The sequence below is a fragment of the Ursus maritimus genome, unplaced genomic scaffold (genome assembly GCF_017311325.1).
Source record: "Ursus maritimus isolate PB19 unplaced genomic scaffold, ASM1731132v1 scaffold_9, whole genome shotgun sequence".
NCBI classification, from domain to species: Eukaryota; Metazoa; Chordata; class Mammalia; order Carnivora; family Ursidae; genus Ursus; species Ursus maritimus.
Genome location: NW_024427107.1, coordinates 66,467,987 through 66,490,514, shown reverse-complemented (window position 1 = coordinate 66,490,514; position 22,528 = coordinate 66,467,987). Strand labels below are relative to the sequence as shown.

General features: G+C 42.3%; 1 protein-coding gene across 3 annotated transcripts in view; it reads left to right on the top strand.

The window, feature by feature from the left end:
• The window catches only part of LRATD2 (LRAT domain containing 2), a 223,604-nt gene that overhangs the window by 72,643 nt on the left and 128,433 nt on the right, over positions 1–22,528 (top strand). For all 3 annotated transcript variants that reach the window (XR_005833628.1, XR_005833629.1, XR_568206.2), the window contains one exon: positions 15,893–15,978. The gene's annotated coding sequence lies outside the window, so the exon portion shown is untranslated. The remainder of the gene's footprint in view (positions 1–15,892; positions 15,979–22,528) is intronic.

Sequence of the window (22,528 nt, the reverse complement as noted above, 5' to 3'; positions counted from 1 at the left end):
GCTTCTCCCAGTAATCACCATTTCGGTAGAGGACCCACTTTAGAGAGATTTGGAGTTTCAGAACTGAGCTTCCCAAGAATTACTTTAATAATAAATGACAAAGGGAACAGGGATAATGCTGTAGACACTGATAACAGCTAACACTTACTGAACGTTTGTTATGTGCCAGGCACATGCTTAAGTGCCTTCTGTGCCTCCTCCCATTTAATCCTCATGATATTCTTGCAGACCAAGTGCCATTTTCCCCCCATTTAATAGATGAGCAAACTTGAAAGAGTATATAACTTGCCCAAAGTCACCCAGCTTTGAAGCCCCACAACTGGCAATTCCATCCAAGTCAGCTTGATTCTAAGACCTGAGCTTTGACCCACAACATGACAGTTTTCCTCCATCATGGGGGGAGGCAAAATTTTTTATGTAAAGAGCCAGATAGTAAATATTTTAGGTTTTGGGGACAACGAGGCAAAATGACGGCTATTCCATAGGGACTTGTATGAAGAGAGAAAACTAAGTTTTTACAAATTTTTCATCAATGAAACTCAAAACTTTATGGATGTTGAAATTTGAATTCCGGGTGCTTTTCATATGTCAAGAAATATTATTCTCTTGATTTATTTTCAACCATTCAAGAATGCAAAAGGCATTCTTAGCTTGGAGGCCATACCAAAAAAAGAAAACAAAAACAAAAAAACTGAGGAGGGGAGCACGTTGGTTTGATGAATGCTGTTGTAGCTGGGATGTCCTTGGGTTGGCAGCTGTGGATGAGAGCAGGGAGGATGTTTAACCAACGGTTAAGGGGAAACGGTGATCTAAGACTTTGCGTGAGAAAACGAAAACGGTGCCGAATGCCAGGAAGGAAATCTCTACCCATGTTGCCAGTCAGCTGGAGCTTCTCTGGCACAGCCACAAAGACTGCCTACCTTTGCCGGGAGTGCTGAGGCTCCCGGTTTGAATTTAGCATCGTGAGAAATTCTTCAGGGAGAGTGAGCAGAATTGTTGAAATTGGATCTCGTCTAGAAAATCTAGCATATGTTTGTTTAGCTGTAGGTTAAGTTTAGATGTTATAATTAGTTTGGCACTCTGCCCACTTTCCTCTCTCTTACTGTAACCCACTTGTCAAGCAGAGGGAGGGGGAAGGAAGAGGAAAGAGCAAAGGAGGACAAAGAAGAGATGGGAGAAATGCTGTACATGTGGCCCAGGTTTTCTTCATCTGTCTTCAGGAACTCTAAGATTTTACCATATTCCCTAGGGAATGTATGGACTACATAGTATTCTGGAAGTCAGCCAACTCTAGCAGAGGCCAAGTGATGGAGAGGAAGGGCACTGCTCAGGGGTTCAGGACACCACCTTATCCCCATCTGGCCCAGCAGCCTTTGGCAGGTAACTCACTTCACTGGATCTCTGTGTTGCCCTCTGCAAAGCAAAGGATGAGCTCAGAATTTGGTGATCTTTATGAGCTGGGACCCTTGATTGTATCGTAATTAGGACTAGCAATTGCTTGCCTAGAAAAAATATGACGAACCGAGAGTGTAAATAGTGTGCACGATCACATTTGGTCTTCTAACATCAGGCACACCCTTAAACTCACTTTCCAAGAGATGAGTCTTGAAGTCCCTTGGGGACCCTGCATCAAATTTCAGGAGAGAACATGAAGCTCACACAATGAAGGTTCGATATCAAGTACATTAAATTAGAACACTGTTACCCAAATGCTAACAGTTGAACCTAGAAGAAGAGGTGAGACAGCATAAAAACAACCTGTAGCCACTAAGGAATTTGCACACATCACCAGCTAACTGACAGATTCTTAAGACATTAGCACTGAAGTTGACATGAAGGACATAGTCCTTACTAGCTGTGTGAACTTCAAGAAGTTATCTAGTATCTCCAAGACTTGGTTTCCCCATTTTAAAAAATGCAGATGATACCTACTGGACAAGGTTGTAAGGCTTAGGTTTATTCATTCACTCACCCATTCAAGGAGCATTTCTCGACTTCCTTCTGTGCACTACACCCTAAGGATGAGAATCTATAATACATGGTCATGTTCTTCAAGAAGCTCACAGATGAAAGGGAGGTGGGAGAACAGTAAGCACATATAAATCAGCATGCCAAGTGGTGTGAACTGGGCACTGGGGGAGCAAATAGTTGGGGTACCCTGCCTGCCTAAATAGGCAATGAGGGTCCCAGAAGAAGTAACATAAATCCACACAGGACTGAATATGGACAGATGCGTAGGGATTAGCCAAGGCAGAAGGCTAGAGAGTTCCGGGCAGAGGCAGTAGCACGAAAAAAGGACTAGCAGGAAGAAGAATGTGGTATGTTTTGCAAACCACGTGGGCTTCTGTGCTTCTGGAAAGTGTAGTGAGAGAGGAGTATTGGCAACTGAGGTGATTTCTGACACATGGTTAAAAAGTTTCGCCATTTTTATTTAGTCCATGTCTTAGCTACGTGATCAAGGCTTTCATGAGTGATAAGCATGTTGATCGCATGTACCTTTGAAATGATATGATGGGGGTTAGTGTCTGGGTGGCTTAGTCGGTTGAGGGTCGGACTCTTGATTTCAGCTCAGGTCATGATCTTAGGGTCGTGAGGTCGAGCCCCGCCTTGAGCTCTCTCTCTCTCTCTCCCAAATTAATAAATAATCTTTAAAAAAAGTGAAATGATATGATGGGAATGGTATTTTAGCTCTGCAGTCTTTCTTTCTAAAACCCATGACCCCGATCCGATCTCACTGTAAAAAAGATATAAGACAAGTGGAAGATGAAGGACAAGATATGGAATCTCTGACCAGGAGTCCTCACAACTGTCAAGATCATCAAAAACAAAGGAAGTCGGAAGGAATTGTTATAGATCAAAGAAGTCTACGGAGACCTGGTGACTAAATGTAATATGGTTTCCTGCATGGGACCCTGGAACAGAAAAAAGACACTAGGAAAAATTAGTGAAATCTAAATGAAGGGTAGATTTCAATTGATAATGATGACTGACCAAGGTTCCTTAGTTGTGACAAATGTCCCACGGTAACGTAAGGTGTTAGTGATAGAGGAAACTGGGTAACGGATATATGGGAACTTTCTGCATTACCTTTGCAACAGATATAAAACCAAAAAATATTCTAAAATAAATACTTAAAAATATATAATATTCCATTTCTTTGACTACTGGTTAAGAAATGTAAAAAGCAAAGAACTTCCTAAGTCATATTGCTATCCCTGAGCACACTTCACAACCTTATCATTATCTGGGAAGAATCTCTAAATCTCCTTCCAGTATAATCTGTGCTGAGAAAAAGTGGGTATTTCTGAGATCAGCTCCCATTAAGCTTTATGTGAAGTGTAGGAGTTCAAAGAGAAACAGAGTGAGATAGGAAGGGACACTTGGATTTCAGAATCTCTAGAGCTCTTTCCATTCAACACTTAATTTGATCTGACAGTGTTGCAATCTTTCCTCTGATATCTTGGAATCTGGAAGAAGGCCGATAGAGTTTCGTGCTTTCTGCTATCTTCATAAAGCTCGATCCCATAATTGGGGGGAAGTTCTCTCACAAAATTGAAGAAGAAAAATAATCTGCAATGGGTAAACTAAGGCAGTATGGTGGGAGGCAAGGACCCTGACATGAGAGGGAACAGGCTAGGTTCTAGGCACAGCCCAGGCAAGCAAATGCTCTCCCTCCTTCTCTGTATTATCAAAAGAGGACTTTGGGGCAGTTTATCTTTTTCTTCTAGCTCTGGTATTTTAGGTTTCATTTTCTAGACAGTTGAAAATATTTTCAGGGGCATGGCATCTCTTTTCACAAGACTGAATATTTGCAGAGCCAAGAGGAATTTCTAAACACTGATTTAACACAACTATATCTTGAAAGGCAATTTACTTCCCAAACTAATGAGTTTGGATGGTTCAGCCTAATGGGGCACATTTTTCAAAGAATTAAGCAATCTACTCACCTCTCTTTTGGTTTTGCTTATATCAGCTGGGTTAGTTCTAGGGAAAGTTTCTCTCTCTCTCTCTCTCTCTCTCTCTCCTTTTCCTTTCCAGAGTTTCCTTTTCAAAGTATGCATTTCTTGGAATCCTCCTGCTGCTTGGATGAGGACCAAAGACAATCAGGTCTCCCCTGCTAATCCCTTCCCTTTGGTATGTAGCTACAGGGCTAGTGGAGAGATCAGTCTCTAGACCTGGATTCTTCAAGAAACCAGGAATTTGGCCCTTACTCCCACGAATTTCCAGTGAGACCCTTGGAAGTGACTTCTCTTCTGTGGAAGAAAGCTGTCATGGGTGGAGCATATCCTCTCCATCGTTCCTCCTAGTTAGAGAGACCTGCTTCTCTCTGGAGGATCCTAAGAAAGGACAAGCTTCACTCATTTATTCAACCTATCAGTCATTTCCTTAATCGCTTGTTAATGTCTTTCTTCACACGCTCAAATATGTAGAGGCCACTGATTTGGTTAGTTCCCAGATGCCATCAAGAGCTCATTTAAGTAGGAAAAAACAAACAAACAATGAAAAAACTTATCATTTGGTGTAATAAAAATATACATCAAGTGCTAAGGAGTTTATAGGAGGAATAACTAACCCAGTCTGGTCAACAGGGACCACTAAGTCTGGTCCCAGGGCAGGGTCTTGGCATTTGCTCTTCCCTTGCTCTGAAACACTCTTCCCCCAAATATACTCGTGGCCTGCTCCACAGCCTGTAACTCCATTTTCTGCTCACAACGATCCCTTCAGCGAAGGTTTCCTTTGCTACTTGCTCTCTCCCTACTGTGCTTTGTTTGTGTTTGGTGGCATTATACGACATATTTAGTTGTTTATTTATCATCTGTCCATTCACTGGATGTAAACTCCAGGAGAGCAGGTGTTTCTGTCCAGTTGACCATAGTATCTATCTCTAGCACCTCGGTCTGTGTTTTAATATTTGTTAAATACTCAATGAATTAATGGATGCTGAGTGATACCTGAAAGGTATCCGTGGAGGAGGAGGCGGCCACTCTGTTGAACAATTCAAAGCACTGAAGTGGAGTTACCTGGACAGAGGCACAGTAAGAACAGGAATGCTAGAAACAACACGTGAGCAGAAGCCTGTAGGGATGGGGGAGCTTGGATTTTTCCCCAAACACCAAAGGCACTGGTATTGCTGTAGTGGAGGGTGGGATGGCGATGGGAGTTGTTAAAAGATAAACTGAGGCACATGAAAACTTTCAAGGGTCTCTTTGAGCATACATTGATTTGAGTTGGGCAGTGGCACACCAAGGGCAGTTGGGGGCCCTCCACCACCAGGAGCTTAAGGTTAGGTTTTCACAGAGATGTGGAAACAAAGCAAGGAAATGATTTGATTGGTGATAGCTGAAGCTGTTGACTTCTTTGGGAAAGCCTGGTTGGTTGTCTGTGATGATTGTTTTCAAGCTTCATTTTCTTGAATTTGAATGCATTGAGCCTGGCTTAGGTTTTGGTTTGCTCGTGGGCCACCAAGGTGTTACAGCCACCCTAGCTTCATGGCCTCCTTGTTTCATTACTTTAACAGAAGAGTCTGCCATGAGGCTGGAGATGCCGCAGGCTCCATCACGTGTGACTGTGCGTACCCAGTAAGGAAAGGGGTTCCTGGGGAATGAGGATGAGGAGCCTTCGAAAGAACCCAGTCAGGCGAGAAGTAGAACTCATTCATCTTCCCAAACCTTCTTACGGCTTTTTCTTCAAATCCTTAATCATTGCAACCCCCTTCTGTTGTCATCATCTACACTGTGGCCTTCCAAACATTTTTGACTATGACTCACAGTCAGAAGTAGATTAAACTTGAAGTCCCAGTTCATAGATAAAGTGATACATGATAGATAGATAGATAGATAGATAGATAGATAGATAGATAGATATTTAATCCTTACTACATGCAATGCACTTTCTATTCTATTCTATAATTATTTCGTCCCATTTCATTCCCTTCTATTCCAATTCATTTTTAAAAGGGTTGGTTGTACTCACGAAACTGATTTCTCCAGCCACTGTTTTCAAACACACTTGTTGCTGGATCATGATGTAAATATCTTTTTCACTGAAGATTGCATTTTTAAAAGTCTGAACAATGCTGAACAAGCCAAGGCCCAGGCCCAGACATTTCTGCATCAGAGAGCACACCCCAGGCAAATGGCCTTTGACTCTGAGATCACTCGGATCCCATGCTGGGGGACTTCTGTGATGAAGAGCCGGGAGGCTAGCTAATGGCCCTTGCCCTCAGCAGCAAGGGCTCCAGGAATGGGCTGCCTTCTGATAGTGTCGTTCTGAGCCAGTAGCAGTTGCCTTTCAAAGCACAGTGGTATTAAATGAGTTCTTAAAATGACCTGATTCCAGGCAGGAAGCCCCAGGGGATGTGTGTGATTTTTTTTTGGTGTGAGTGTGAAGATCATCATTGTTGATATCTGTCGTCCTAGCAAAAGGCATTTAGCAGACTTGCATTTGTCTGGTGTGGTTGAAGCCTGCCTGGTTTATGGGTTGTTGATTATAACTTGCAGGAGGGAAGATGGATTTTTGACATAAATCCTGGCCTAAAGCAACCTTCCAGGTCACCTTTAGTGAGGGAGAAGGCAGTGCCTTGATGGGGAAGAGCATAGTGTTATGTGTTTGAAGACCTGGAAGTAAGTGGAAAACCATCTCCTTGTATGGCCTCGGGCAAGGCATTGAACCTCTTTAGACCCAAAATCTTGACAAATAAAACAGGTGTAACTATACCCTTTCTTGACTTGACAGCGGCTTTTTAGGGATAAAAACAACAGTGTATGTAGAAGTGCTTTACAACGTCTCAAACTCTTATTGCAGCAATGACAGTTTCTATTGAATACAAACGATGATAATTAATCAGTGCTTTCCAAACAATAATAAAACTACCATCTTAGAAGACAAGGGAACTGAGGCCCCTAGTCAAATGAAACAGAGCAATAAATGATGAAACCAGAATTGAAACCCAAGTCATTCTGGTTTTCAAGTCCTTGCTCTGAAGAATTATGTTGTAGAGTAGGCATTTCAGAGAGCACAGGAGCTCCAAGGCCGTGTGCTCCTTGACCAGGAGGCTGGTGCTGAGAGCATGCTCAGTCTGTGTTCATTGAAAATAAATATCCTCTCTCGTCCTTCTTCCCAAAAAATTTTGGGACTCTTAATATATTGGGATTTTTTTTTTGGATAGAAAATTACTCTGTCACCCCGATAGCTCACTGTCGCATTTGGAGTAGCAAAAAAAAAAAAAAAAAAAAAAAAAAAAAAAAAAACCAAGCTGGGCTGGATTCAGGAATAAAATTTGTTCAGGTTGAAAAACATGTAATTAACCAAATGCCTGTTTTGTTCATTTTCAAATATGGGCACCAACGAGGCACAAATGCTATTGGGAAGTCCTACAGAAAAGGCTCACACTATAATTGCTCCAGGGAAGCTAAAATGGACTTGAAGGCTGAGATTGGTGTCCAGCTTGGCTGAGTCATGTCTGACTCCATTCGGGACAAGCTCATGTGGAGTTTCTTGCCTTTTCTGCGATTTGGCCCAAGAAAGGCAGAGATCATAGCTTCCGAACCCAGAGTTGGTCCTGTATTTATTATGCACAGCCTGGAAAGTCACCACTGGAGTCTTCCAGGGCTGCCATTAGGAAGTACGACAGACTGAAGGGCAGAAATAGATTTTCTCATGATTTTAGACCAAGATCAAGGTGTCTGCAGGTTTTTTTTTTTTCTTTTTTTAATACCTTTCTTCTTGACTTGCAGGTGGCCGTTTTCTCTCTGTGTCTTCACATAGTTTTACCTCTGTGTGTGTCTGTGTCCAAATCTCCTCCTCTTACGAGGACATGGGCCCACACTACTGACCTCATTTAACCCTTGTCATTTCTACAAAGACCCTATCTCCAAAACCAGCCACATTCTGAGGTATGACATATGAATTTAGAGGGGACACAGTTCAGCTTATAACAAAGTAGGAAACAAATAAAACAAAAATGATAACACTTGGGTCTACAAGTGACATTTCTGAACTGTAATAAAATCTTGGGTCCTAGAAGTGAAAGGGAGACAAACAAAATTCTTTAGTTTTGTGTATTTTTTACTTTGAACTATGAAATGTATTTTAATTCCTTTTCAAGCCTCTGTTGTTAAACTAAAACTGTCTCTTTCACATTTAAGAATAGCAGGTTATTTCCCAAGGAAAGTGATTATAACCACTCAATAGACATACGTGTACTTCCTCACAGGAGCCATGGATAAGAGAAATATTTCTCTATCAAAGGGAAAACTTTTATGCTAAGCAAAATAAGTCAATCAGAGAAAGACAATTATCATGGTTTCATTCATATGTGAAATATACTAAATAGCACAGAGGATCATAGGGGAAGGGAGGGAAAACTGAATGGGAATAAATCAGAGGGAGACAAACCATGAGAGACTCTTGACTCTAGGAAACAAACTTAGGGTTGCTGGAGGGGAGGCGGGTGGGGGGACAGGGTAACTTGGTGATGGGCATTAAGAGGGCATGTGATGTGATGAGCACTGGGTGTTACATGCAATTGATAAATTATTGAACTCTACACCTGACACTGATGATGTACTATATGTTGGCTAATTGAATTTAAATTTAAAAAAAAAAAGAAAGGAAAACTACCAGACGTTAGATTGATTTTGTGTTCTAGGGCCTGCCAGGTGGAGAGTCGAAGGCAAGACTTTGTGGTGGTTTTTGGTGGAGCTTGTGCTTGCGGGTAGGACCTCTACCCAAACTGGTGTGAAACCCACAACTGTCTAGACCTTATTGCCTGAGAACCCTCTGTGGACTTGTCATCTGAACATTCTTACACTGGTTTTTGCTGTTTCACACGGCCTGCGTACTTGGTCCCCAGATAGTTTCCACTTTTCTTTTTTTCCTCCCTCTTTCTTTATTCAGGTGTGTTAAGATATATTTCACATATGGTAAAATTCAACCCTTGTTTTAGGTGTATAATTAGAAGAGTTTTGAAAGATGTATGTATTATGGAACTTGTACCACAATTGAGATACAGATTATTTCTGCTCAACCCCCAAAAGATCTCTACTACTCCTTTGCATTCTTTCTTAAATGTTTAATCTAGATTTCAAAAATGAAAGCATTAGGGTCAATTGGTAAGGACATAACTTGGAATTCAATTTTTTTAAATAGATACAAGACTATTCAAATGATCGAATTCTTCTTTAGTAAGCTTTGGTTGTTTGTGTCTTTCAAGGAATGTGTCCATTTATCCTCAGGTTTATTGGCATGCAGTTGTTTAAAATACTCTTTCCTATCCTTTTCATGTTTATTGGTGCTGTAACGATATTCCCTCTTTCACTTCTGCCATTGGTCATTTATGTCTTCTCTTTCCTTTACTTAATCTGTCTGGCTAGTGGCTTATCGGTTTTGTTTGATAAAGTCTGCACTGAGCAAATAAGAGGATACATGTGTGAGCAGATGTGACAGTTTTTAACAGTTTGCCTTGTAATCCCAGGATGCTCTTCAAATACACTGTTACTGCAGTGTGAAGGAACGCTAGTAAGAAATTTGATTTCAAAGATGAACCACCAGCCATGACAATGATGATGCTTATAAATTTTATAAAAATAAATAAGACTTTGTGTTTAGTATATTTAGTCCTTGTGGTTAGTGGCTTAACAGATTATACCATAACTACTTTAATTTGATGTTGTAAATACAAAAATGAGACGGTAAGTACCCCAAACTTAACATTAAGCACAAAAACTACCTAAATGCTATATTAGCCTTCGCTCATGATTATCATTGTGACATGAGGGACACAAGCAGGGAGCATGCCCTGGGTGGGGGACATACCAGTGGTATTGCTCTACCACCAGGTAACATCCTATTCAGGCATCAGGGTAGAAAGTAGCAAGTGAATTGAAAACCAGGCGCTGGTCCACAGTCTGTCCCCTGAAGCTGTGTGGCCACATGTGTTTTGAAAATCAGAATTTTCATAAGGCAGGAAGGAGTGTGTGTTCTCCTTTGTCACACCGTCAGCAGGGTCTGGGGCAGCATCGCATAATCAAACACACTGGGAAACCAATGACCATAAATTACCTCTAGGAGTTTGCTGCCAAATGCGTTCCTCCACAATGCTATTTTTCAAAGACTTTTTGGATTTCGAGACTGTAGATAAAAAAGAACTATAACATACATGGTCAAATTTGGCCATGAAAAATATCCTAGATCTCCCATAAAATATGGTATATCGGTTTTGTGTAGAGTTTCCCATTTTTTTCCTGCTAAGTCTAATATAGCCAATTGTTCCTCCAGGGTAGAACAGATTGCTGTTGCTTAGTTGAACACCAGATGAAGTAATTGGCTTGCATTTAGGGGTCCATGTTGAATGAAAATTATGCTTTCTCTCTATTTTTTTGGCCAAGCGTGTATAGTTGAATTTGGCCAGATTAAATCAGTGTACGTTTGATACAACTGCACCATGGAATACTTGCTTGAACAGTTTTACATGAGCCGACAGGAATAGACAGGAATAAAAATAAACACCAGTGCCAAACTATAGCCTTCCGAATCAGCGACACATTTATAAGAAGTTAAAATATATGTACAGAGATGGCAGAAGATGATGTATTCTGAGGTCTGCGCAAAACAATTTAACGTGGCAACACAAGTTAATGAATTGGTGGTAGCCAATGTGTTAACACCTCTCAGTGTGAGGCTTTGTACTGCAGTTTTTAAAATAATTCAAATATATTTTAAAGATGAAGTCTGTATCAAGTCCTAGCGCTCTACATAATACAGTTTGGTTGTCTCCATAGTTTATTTAGATGTAGACAACAAGGCAGCAATTACGATAAAAATAAAAAATAACGCATTCATCATAATTAACGTTGAGTCCTTACTATGTGTCCAGCACTGTTCTATGTACTTAAGATATTAACTCCTTTCACTTTGACTTATTCTTTCAGTAAATATGTATTGAGCATTTGCCTTGTATTAGGCATTGGTTTAGATCAGTGATACTCAACTGGGAGAGATTTTGCTTTCTGGGGGGTGGATATTTGGCAATATTTGGAAACATTTTGCTTGCTGTAACTGGGGAAGGGCAGCTGATGGGCAGAGGCCAGGGATGCGGCTAAACCCTCAACAAAACACAGGGCAGGCCTCTGTGATAAAGGATTATCCTGCCCGAAACGTCAGGAGTGCTGAGCAGCCCTGTTCTGGGTGACAGAGGTATAACAGTGGACAAAATAGATAAAATTTCTACCTTCGTGAAACTCATTTTAGTGAGGAGAAACAAATCATTTAAAAAGTAAATATTTGTCAATTATATTAGAAGGCAATGGAGGTTTTATACTATGGAGGGGGAAAAAAACGGGGAAGAAGGGTGAGAAATGCATGTGTGTGCTTGCCTGGAGGGTTGGTGGTTGGAAACTCAAACAGAATGTTCAAGGAAGGCCTAGCTTAAGAGGTGACTTTGGAGAAAGCCTTGAAGGAGTAGGGGGCATGCATGTGGATACCCAGGGAAAGAGCTGATTCCAGGTAGAGGGAAAAGCAACAGGAAAGGATGGACCTAGGCAAGAGCATGAATGGCTTTTTCAAGGAATATTAAGAAGACCATTATGACCTGATGAGTGTGTGGGAGGTGACACAAAGTTAGAGGGAGATGAGGGAGGGACAGTGTGTAGTGTTTATAGACCAGTGTAAAGATTTGAGTTTATTCTGTGTGAGAGAGGAAAGCCATTGCAGGGTTTGGGGCTGAGAAGTATCCTGAGCTGATTTATGTTTTTAAAGGATTCTGCTGGTCACTGCTTTGAGAATTGACCATTGAGGGCCAAGGATGGAAACAAGGAGACCATTAAGTAGTCATGGCAACAATCCAGTGAGAGATTACAGTGACTTGAACAGAGTTCCAGCACGTAAATGTGAGAGGTGGTTGGATTCTGGACAGTTTTCAAGATTGAGGTGACAGAATTTTGTCAAGGCATATAGGGTGGGGGGAAAGATTCCAGAAGGTTTATTTTTTAATTAAAAAAAATTTTTTTTTGTTGGCTTGTTTTTAGACTAAGCCCCTTGAAAAATGGAATTACCATTTATTGAAATGGAGAAGGCTGGTAAGGGTAGTTTGGAGATGAAAACCAGAATCATTATGTTTAATTTGGGTGTGTTTGGATCTGTTTAATTTGAGATATCTAATTCAAACATCCAAGTATGCTGTCTCAACACTTATGATCACTCTGGAAAATAGGATCCCTATTAGCCCCATCTTGCAGATGAGGAACCAGGAAAAAAGAGGTTATTCAACTTGTCTAAAATCACCCAGCTCGATTATGACAATAGAAAGTGACATCTTGCTAAAAGAACTCATCAGCCCCTCTCCTGGGATGGCATCTCCTGATATGTTTCTATGGATGACCTTGACCAGCTCTGGGAGAGAGCAATTCTCTGCACGGAGGTGATGTCTTGATAGATCATCTTCTGCAGTTGATACCTGGCATCAAGTTGCCATCTCAGCCAACTTTTCTTTGATCATTGGACTAAAGCCAGCCATAATGTAAAACCTAAAGAAAAGAAGATTCTTCACTTGCAGGCAGGCAGCTTAGGAAATGATGACTTATTGAGCATCTCCATTCAAAAGACCACTGACCCGAGGGTCCCATGAACAGACCTGCAAACCACAGCCAACATCACTCACTACACATGGTGTCCTGGGACTCAAACTTAACTTTTCCAAGTGTGAGAAAGATGTGAGAGCATGATTTCTATGATATGTCCATGTGTCCCAGTGGCTTTTTCACCCCAAGGGTTAGGCTTGTACCCCATCAGCCCAGTGAAGAGGTCCACTCTCCACCGCTTCAGGGGCTGGAGAGTCTGTATAGTTTGCTACATTTTTGTTTATTGTCCATTCCCCACTTTAGAGAGGAAGTTTCCTGAGGGCAGAGGTTTGTCTGTTCTGTTCATTGTTCAGGACAATGCCTGGCATAGAGCAGATGCTCACTGAATATCTTTTGAATGAGGAAATGACTAATCCTCGCATTAATTATCCCTAGGAGGTTGACTCTCTCTCTCATCATATATATATGATATATTTAATATACTAGCAGTAGCAGAGCATAATAATGAAGTCTTCCTGAGTTCAATGCCCCTCTTTGCTGTTTGAACTCTCAGCATCAGAGGTCCATCTGTAAGTGGGAGATGATGATAATGATGAGAATAATATGCCTACATTGTAGAGTTGCTGTGCCGATGAAATGAATTAATACAAATACAGGGCTTAGAGTAGTGTAGCAAATGCTGTTATAAATATTAGATAATATTAATCTATTTTGTTCTTTAACTTGGAAAGGTGTAACATGTATACACCTTACTCCCATCTTCCACCTCCCCCGCAGTCTAAGTATTTTGCATTTTCCAAGAGTATCCAAACTTCAGCAAGGATTTGTTTACATGTATATTTAGCTAATTTGTGTGTGTGTGTGTGTGTGTGTGTGTGTGTGTGTGTGTGAAATCACCCATTATGTAAATGGCTTTGGTTTAGTAAGCAGGATATGCTGGGATATGGTTAATGCAAAAGTGTGCAGTGCAACTTGGAAAACAGAAGAAGCATAAAAGAATCCTCCAGAGAGACAGTCTGATGAAGGTGTAGCCAAGACATTTGCAAGTTTTTATTTTTAAGTAATAACCAGTCGCTAATGCAGTGATGGCTCAGAGAAGAACATTGATTTATCCACGGCGAGGTGGGTTGTGTTTCCCTGCTACATTGCCAGCTGTCGTTTTTGATATTAAGCTGCATTGCTTCAATCCAATATCTGTCAATCCAGCTTTCAAAGAAGAAGCTTCGAACGGTGTGGAGGCTTTGTTATTTTCGTGGATGGGTAATGGAAGTATTTTTGTGCTTTGCCTGGTAGGAGCCATTTACTTTTTAGCTGAGCTGGAATCTAGCTTGTTATGATGCCCTGTGCACTCAGATTCCTTAGCAAAATGGTAAGGCTCTTAAATTCTTTCTGAGAAGGCTCTTGGAGTTGGCCGTTGTTTCAGGTGCCCTCTGATGCCTCAGGCAGAACTCTACTTTGCTTTGTTTTGTTTTTAATTATTATTTTTTATTTTTTTATTTATTTATTCGACAGAGATAGAGACAGCCAGCGAGAGAGGGAACACAAGCAGGGGGAGTGGGAGAGGAAAAAGCAGGCTCATAGCAGAGGAGCCTGATGTGGGGCTCGATCCCACAACGCCGGGATCACGCCCTGAGCCGAAGGCAGACGCTCAACCGCTGTGCCACCCAGGCGCCCCCAGAACTCTACTTTGATCTATGCATATCTCCCTCTTGTCTGGAAGTCCCGTTCCCCGTGTTGAGGGGGAAGAGCATTATTCAGTATAAGTAGATCATAGTGGAACAAATCCTTGAAGAAACTTTTTTAAAAAAAGCATCTAAAAGGTAAAATGAAAAACAAAATCTTCCTATTGAGCTTTCCCTAGTATCCTCTCTTCCCAAAAACCAAAAACAAAAGAACTTAGCTGGATATACAGATATCAAAGGAGATTATTAGTTAAGCCTAAGTGGAAAATTCTTCAACTCCTTCATTCACTCATTCATTCAACATGATTTATCGTGGGTCCGCAATATGTGGGGTATTTTGCTAGGTGGCAGAGGCACGAGGTGAGTACAGTACAATTATTAGCAAGATGAAAAACACTTTTTTCCTTATTTTCCTTATGAAAGCTGAGATTTCAAGGAAAATTTACCTAAAGAAGCCTCATGTCTCTATTTCACAAACCCACATTAAGCACTTGCTGTGTACAAGGAATGGTGCTACGCACTGAGAGTATATGAATGGGATCCTTGAGTCTTAATGAGGAGAAACATAATGTACGGATTCAAAGCTCTCCTCCAAAGGGTTCCTAATCTGTGGTAGACAGAATTCTAAGATGCCTCCTTCCCCAGATGTCCAGCCCTAATCCCCAGGAATGTGAATGTGTTGAGACATCGCATTCATGATTATGTTACATTTCATGTCAGAAAGGATTTTCCAGGTGTAATTAAGGTTACTAATCAGTTGACATTGAACTCAAAATAATTGTCCTGGCAGACCTAATCTAATCACTTTAAAAGCAGAGTTTTCTTTCAGCGGTAGTAGAGGAGGAAGGCAGAGGGAGGGAGTACGATATAAGGAAGGTTGTTGAAAAGGAAGGGGCCAGGGGGCTAGGTCCTGAGAGCAGCCTCAAGATGCTGAGAGTGGTACCTTGCTGATAGTCAGCAAGAAAATGGGGACCTCGGTCCTACAACCCAAGGAATTGAATTTGGGCAACAATGTGAATGAGCTCGGGAGCCATTCTTCCTGAGAGTTACCATATAGGAACCTAGTACAGGTGATACCTTTGACTTCAGCTTTGTGAGACCCACACAAAGAACCCAGATGAGTCTGCCTGGACTCCTGACCTCCAGTACTGTAACTTTATAAATGGGTGTTGTTTTAAGTAGCTCAGTTTGTAGTCATTTATTACACAGCAATAAAAAAAAGAATGTATCATTCTTGGTCATTCCACATTCTTATTGATAGTTTGTAGTTATGATGTCTTAACACTTGAGTGGATGTTGAGTGACCTATGTAGTCTTTATGATTGTTAGCAAAATCACCTCCTTATATTTGTACAAATGCTTTTTTTTTTAAGATTTTTTTAATTTATTTATGTGACCACGAGACAGCCAGCGAGAGAGGGAACACAGCAGGGGGAGTGGGAGAGGAAGAAGCAGGCTCATAGCAGAGGAGCCCGATGTGGGACTCGATCCCAGAACGCCCGGAACGCCCGGAACGCCGGGATCACACCCTGAGCCCAAGGCAGACGCTTAACGACTGCGCTACCCAGGCGCCCTGTACAAATGCTTTTATAAAGTACTTTCACATATAGTTTTCTCATTTGATTTTCGCAGTTTGTGAAGAATCACCATGTCCGTGTTAAAGTTGAAGAAAGTGAACATGGGACATAACGCGACTTGCCAAATAACCATCCTAAGTGGTAAGAGTGGGCTTGAATCCAGGCCCTGACGCTCCAATTTTACTTACACTTACTCATCAGAAAACCCCTACCCCACATGGGTTATTTGTCTATCTTGTTTTTCTCTTCATTACTCCAAGGTCACCATCATTGCTGTCGTCATTCTCTTCCTCCTGCTGCTGCTTGTTTACTAAATGCTCATTAACTAAATAATGGCAGTTAAAACATTTTTTTAAATGCCAAACACTTACTGAGTATCTTTTATATGGTGCTTGCTGTCCAACATGGCAAACAAAATGACAAGTGTCCTCTTGTTTCTACACATGGTATGGAGTCTGGGAAATAGAGTCACCAAGAGGACATGCTTCCAAAGCATGTGAAATATATAAGTAGAAATAGACTTCTTTTTCTGGAGTTAACTCACAAAATAAGACAACCCAGCAATCTTTTCTGTCCCTCTGTAAGTTTTTGTCCGGTTTTATTGAACTATAATTGACATATGAAATTGTATTAGTTAGTTGAAGGTGTACAAAATAATCATCTGATATATGTATCTATTGGGAAACGATTGCCACAATAAGTTTAATTCACATCCTTAACATCTACATAGTGTAATAATTGCAACATAGTTCCAATTTTTTCGTGTGATGAGAAATTATAATTTTTTATGATGAAAAATTGTAACTTTTTTTAAGGGGGGGTGGGGCAGAGAGCGAGGGAGAGAGAGAATCTGAAGCAGGCTCCATGCCCAGCGTGGAGCCCGATGTGGGGCTTGGTCTCATGACCCTGAGATCATGACCTGAGCCGAAATTAAGAGTTGAACACCTAACCAACTGAGCCACCCAGGTGCCCCAAAATGGTAACTTTCTTCATGATGAGAATTATAACATAGCTAAATTTTTTTCCTGTGATGAGAACTCTTAAGATCCACTCTCTCAGGAACTTTCAAATATACAACCAGCGTTGTTCTCTATAGTCCTCATACTCTACATTAGACCCCAGACCTTATTTATCTTATAACTGGAAGTTCGGACCTTTCATCACCTTCACCCATTTCCCCATTCCCAGCTCATGCCCCATCTTGCCTCTGGCAATCACCAATCTCTTCTCCGTTTCTATGAGTTCATGTTTGTTTGTTTGTTTGTTTTAGGTCCTACAGATGAGAGATCCTACCATGTTTGTCATTCTCTGTCAGATTTATTTCACTAAGTGTAATGCTCTGAAGGTCCACCTATGTTATCACAAATGGCAGGATTTCCTTTTCTGTGGCTGAATAATATAGACCACAATATGTATATCACCTTTTCTTCATCCTTTCATCCATCGGTGGATACTTAGGTTGTTTCCATGTCTTGGCTATTGTGAATAATGCTACAGTGAACATGGAGGTGCATATATCTCTTTAGGAGAGCGATTTCAGGTTTTTGTTTTTTGTAAAAAAAATTTCTGTATGATCTTGTCCTTTTCTTTGCAAAAATGGTTTTTGGAGAGGTATTCCTATTTTCTGATTTTTCTTTCAGAAAAATGGTTAGGGCAATTTAATTTGTGTGGGAGAGACTGGAACATGGATGCCCGTAAGAGACGAGACTCAGGCGGGAATCCTGCCAGTTTCCTAAACCAGTAAACCTCCCCAGCCTCCTGCCACCCCAGCAAGCCCTTGAGAGTGGGGGGACAGTAAGCAGGACTTGGGAAGACGAGGGAAACCTGCATTCCCACTCCCCAGCACGATGCCTTTTTTTCCTTTGAATCAATCCAGTGACCTGGGGAACCTGTCCAGTTGAGACTAAAGGCCAGACTACTCTCAGCATAGGGCAGAGAATCCACTACCCAAGTGGTAGTGTCCCTTGTTCTGTTCTTCCCTCTCTCTTTTAATTTTTTTTCCTTGAAGGATGTTTTTTGGTGGGAGGAAATTAAAGTCTAAGAGTACGTTAAATTTGACATGGGGGTTCAGCAACTATCTAGTTGTATCTGTTATCATCTAATCAAACAATTTGGAGTTACTACGGTAGGAGTTAACAGACACCGTCTCCCAGTGTCCGTTCCTTCGGCCCCTATAGCAGCTGTTGCTATGGGAATGGAATCATGTGGGGGTGGACATCCCCCCACCAAAGAACATTCCATGGCTAGACCATGCTCAAAGGATCTCTGTTGGCAGTCCCAGGGAGGGGTAAAGAGGATATTTTGTGACCAGGGTCGGCTCTGGAAGGCCTGGTTAGGAAGGGCTTATGGGCTACAATCTGTTGAAACGTGTCTTGAAGCCAATTTTTCATGGCATGCCCACTGTGTCACTAGGATTATAGCAATATCTGGGGTAGGTGAGGCCAACTGCCCCGCGTGACCCCTGTTCAGCCATCGCTTTGTAGATCATTGATGACAAGCCAGGAACTCACTGTCTGTAAGTCTGAGGACCCTCTTGGTGTGCAGCTCCTACCACTGCTCTGTTGAGCCAGATGGAAGGGACATGGGGGGGGCAGTAAGCTTCATCCCAGCTGGTTGATGAGAAAAGCAAGGCCCAGTCCACCAGAGACTCCCAGTTACAGAAGGGATCAATGACAAGCAAGGAGAGAGAACCAAAGGACTCTCAGTGTTAGGTGTGCATGTGATAAAGAAAAAAAAAAAAAAAAGAAAGAAAGAAAACAACTCCAAATCAAGAAAAAAAAATCCATTGTGCCGATCTCTCTTCTATCAAGAACAGATTAAAAAAAAAATCAAAGTCCCATCTGTTCTGTGTCAACATTAGAGATTGTACATTGTGTTTCATCAAAAGCAGGTTTGCCACGGTGGTGGGGGTTATATTTTTGGAACGTGCTTAGAAACCCGGAGTGACTAAACAGAACTTGGCCCGCCAGGCCCTCTCCTGCTGCCTGTGTTTGTCTTCTTCCGGCAGTTGATGTTTTTAATTGATTTATCTGACCAGGAGGACCCTGGAAAAAGACGAGCAGGTGAAGGCAGCTGCCTGGGCTTCTGGAACAAACACAGATAAGGACCCACGGCTCTCAGCACCACAGCGCAGTTTGCCCATGCAAATTTGTCCTCTGAATTCACAGCAGCGGCTTCAGCAGCCCCGTAGCCTCGAGGGTTCACATTTGAGGACCACTGGCTCCATGTGGCCGTGAGTGATGCTGGGGTAGAAATTCCGTCCTGGAGCCTTTCTTCGGCTCTCTGCTGTCTCGCCCCTGAGGTCCGCTGCTGCAGGTCCAAGGATCAGCACAGGCCAGTGGGCTCCTCATTGCCTGGCTTCCAGGCCAGAGGAGAAAAAAGTGGACGAGGCCATCTGTAATCACCGCGCTCTTGTGGCTTTCCCTCTGTGCTTTTTCCTTGGCTTTTCCCGTTTGTCCAACGTGGAGTCCACGCTGCTCGGGTGACACTGAGGATGGTACGCCTCACTGTGCTCTGATGAAAAGCAGACCGTCCCACTCACGCCCTCCAACACCTGTTGCTTTCTGCATGCACGTGCTGCCATCAGGGTGGAAATGATGAGGGCGATCCTGAAAAATGTGCCCGTCTATTCTCGAACTGGATGTAGTGACAAAAGTCCTGAGGGAGATCTCTGTTCAGAGGAAAGGCTTTCATGACGCCTTCCATGGCACAGCCAGAATGCCCAGGCATCCAGGAGGAGTAGCGGTGGTTACGGGGGCACAGCCTTGGTGAAGGTGTGTGCATCACCGAGACCTCGGGTATGCAACACTGATCTCCCAGGAGGAAATGGAGGGCCAGTTTGCATTAATAGCCCAAGGACAGAAAGAAGCCAGGAAAAGATGAAGCTTGGAAGATAGGCCACGATGGACCAGGGTGGCCCAGCTGAAGCCCAATGAAGGAGATCGAAAAGACCCCAAGAGAGGTGGTCTGGATAGGTGGCCCAGGCTCATGGAAATACTCCAGGTGGAGAGGAATAAGGCACAGCTGGGTCTGGCAAAGTAGGTGGCTAAGCTGGACCCAGGCACACTGGTTAAGCTATAGGGCCATGTGGTCAAGCTTGTCCAACTTGGGGATTCTCCGTGCTCTGGTCAATGACCTAGGTCAACAAGGTCATCGTAGCAGCAGTGGACATGCATGAAGTGTGCACAGCGAGAGGAACTGATAGTTGTCACCTCAGATATGCATTCTCTCCCCTCTTGATATTTAAAAACAGAATCAACATCCTCCCCTCCCTTCCCCTTTCGATGGAATGAATATGGTGGTGGACTCCTAACAGCAAGTGTTAGGGACCCCTCAAGTTTTGGCCTTTCTGCTCATAGGCCAAGTGGGTATTCCGGCGATTACTTGGAAGAAGGGAAGAACTATGACCGTATTTGGAAGTCACGTTGTCGAAGCAGGCATATTTTGTAGGTTTACCTCACGCACTCTGAGCTTGATAGTGGAATTTATAGCTGCATTTTAAGAGTTATTTTAGGTATGAAACTCCATCTTTAGCATTTTCGAATTGTAATCTCATGTGTTCTCTCCTCAAAACATTGGGGAAAGTATATTCTGAGATGATTCTGACCCCCAAGGGAGTAGGTGTAGGACGTCTGACCGCATCCTTCATAGACATTCCTGCGAGGATTGGCCCCCAACTATAGCTTACATTGGAAGAATGTGCCGGCGGAAGGCGGCTGCAGACCCTCCGCCAGGGAGCAGGGCCAACACCCAGTTACTGAGAAGAAATCTCTAAGGGGATTAGAGGGGCCCCAATTAAGTTTGCATTTGTGAAAGCGATGGAGCTTGAGGTTATATTAAATCAGGCCACATGTGACTGGAATGGAATGGCCCTAGGTGCCTCATCATGTTCCGAGGAGAGCTGGGGGGTGGGCGGGAGTAAGGGGACAGAGGGGGAGGGGAGGGCACTGGAGAGCTAGAGTCCTCACGTCCCCTGGTGACCGCAGGACTCTTGCTGTGTTCATGTTGAAACGAAGGCTGTAGGCTCGAAGCAGGTCGGGAAATGTTTTCTTTGGACTGTAACTGGTTCTTCAGAAGAACGATGTCTTTTTATTATCGTCATTATTATTTCCAATCTCTAACACTTACTATTAAGTGTTTATTGAATGAAGGAAAGAATGAATATTGATTACGCACTCAGGAAGCCTGGGTTTTAATCCAATCTCCGCCATATCGATTTTTAGTCACCTCTGTCATTGCTGTGATAGTGCCCCTTATACTTTTTATCTGCCTAAATTTTAATGATCTAATTTACATCTCAGTTTCCTCAAACTAGTCTGGGAGCTCTTTAAGGAAAAGGGAGCATCTGTGTCTCACCTGCTCACTGTTTAGCAGGGAGGCCGGGTTTGTTACTTCCTGGTAAGAACACAGGCTCTGGGGCCAGACTGCTTGGGTTCACATCCTGACTCCTCCACTTCCTCGCTGTGTGAGTTCCGGGAAATTGCTTAACGTCTCTGTGGCTTGTAATAAAACTAGATAACAATATCAACAGCCTCACAGACGTGTGTGAAAATTAAATGACAAATACTCTTAAAATGCTTGGGACAGGGGTGCCTGGGTGACTCAGTCCATTAAGCGTCTGCCTTAGGCTCAGGTCATGATCTCAGGGTCTTGGCACTGAGCCCCATGTGGGGCTCTTCGCTCAGCAGGGAGTCTGCTTTTCCCTCTGCCCCTCCCCCGAGTCATGCCCACGGCCTCTCTCTCTCTCAAATAAATAAATAAAATCTTAAAAAAATGCTTGGGACAGTGATACAGGCTCAGCAAATATGAACAACTATTTTCCTTATCAACAATTATGTAATATTATAATATTTATATATTTATTAAATTTATAGATAATATTTATAAATTTATAAATAATATATATTTATATATTTATAAATTTATAGATAATATTTATAAATTTATATAGATAATATTTATATATATTTATATATATATAACAACACCACTCCATCTTACGGAGCCTGTCTTCTTATCTATAATATAGGAGCTGTAATATAATAACAATAATAATCTGAAGGTTCTCGAGAGGGACAGATGAGACCATGACTAAGAGCCAAAACATCTTTTTTGAAAACCATGAAGTATCTTGAAATTCTCTGGCACCATCATTTCTGGTATTAACTGCAACATAGCTAGAAGAAATGATTTGCTCAAAATTCAGACAGACCTGGAACATTCGGGGTGCTTCCCTGAGTTGCCAAAATACTGATTAGCTGTGATGCACGCTGCCGAAGCCTCTGGGATTACTGTGCCTTTTTCAGTATTTACGTGAAGATAGAGCCACTGGTCTTTTAGCAAAGCACTGTGCTTCAATCAAAGCTGCCCTGGCTTTACTGTCCCCATCCTCAGTGCCCTTACTCGAAGGTCTGGTAACTCTCAGAGCTGCCCTTGATTTCCAAGCTGCTACATATCAACAGTCAGCCCTTTAAGTGCAGGCTGGATGTGCTATGCATAGATTTTGCTAGGTGCTGTGCACCGTCCAGAGGAGGGAGAGAAAAGCCTACACTAGGAGTTAGGACACATAAGATGGAGGTATAATATTTACCACTAATGAACTGCGGTGCCCCAGGCAAGCCCCCTTGACTATTTGCGGTTCAGTTTCCATTTCTGCAAATTAAAAGCATCAGATTATTTCCCAGATCCTTGC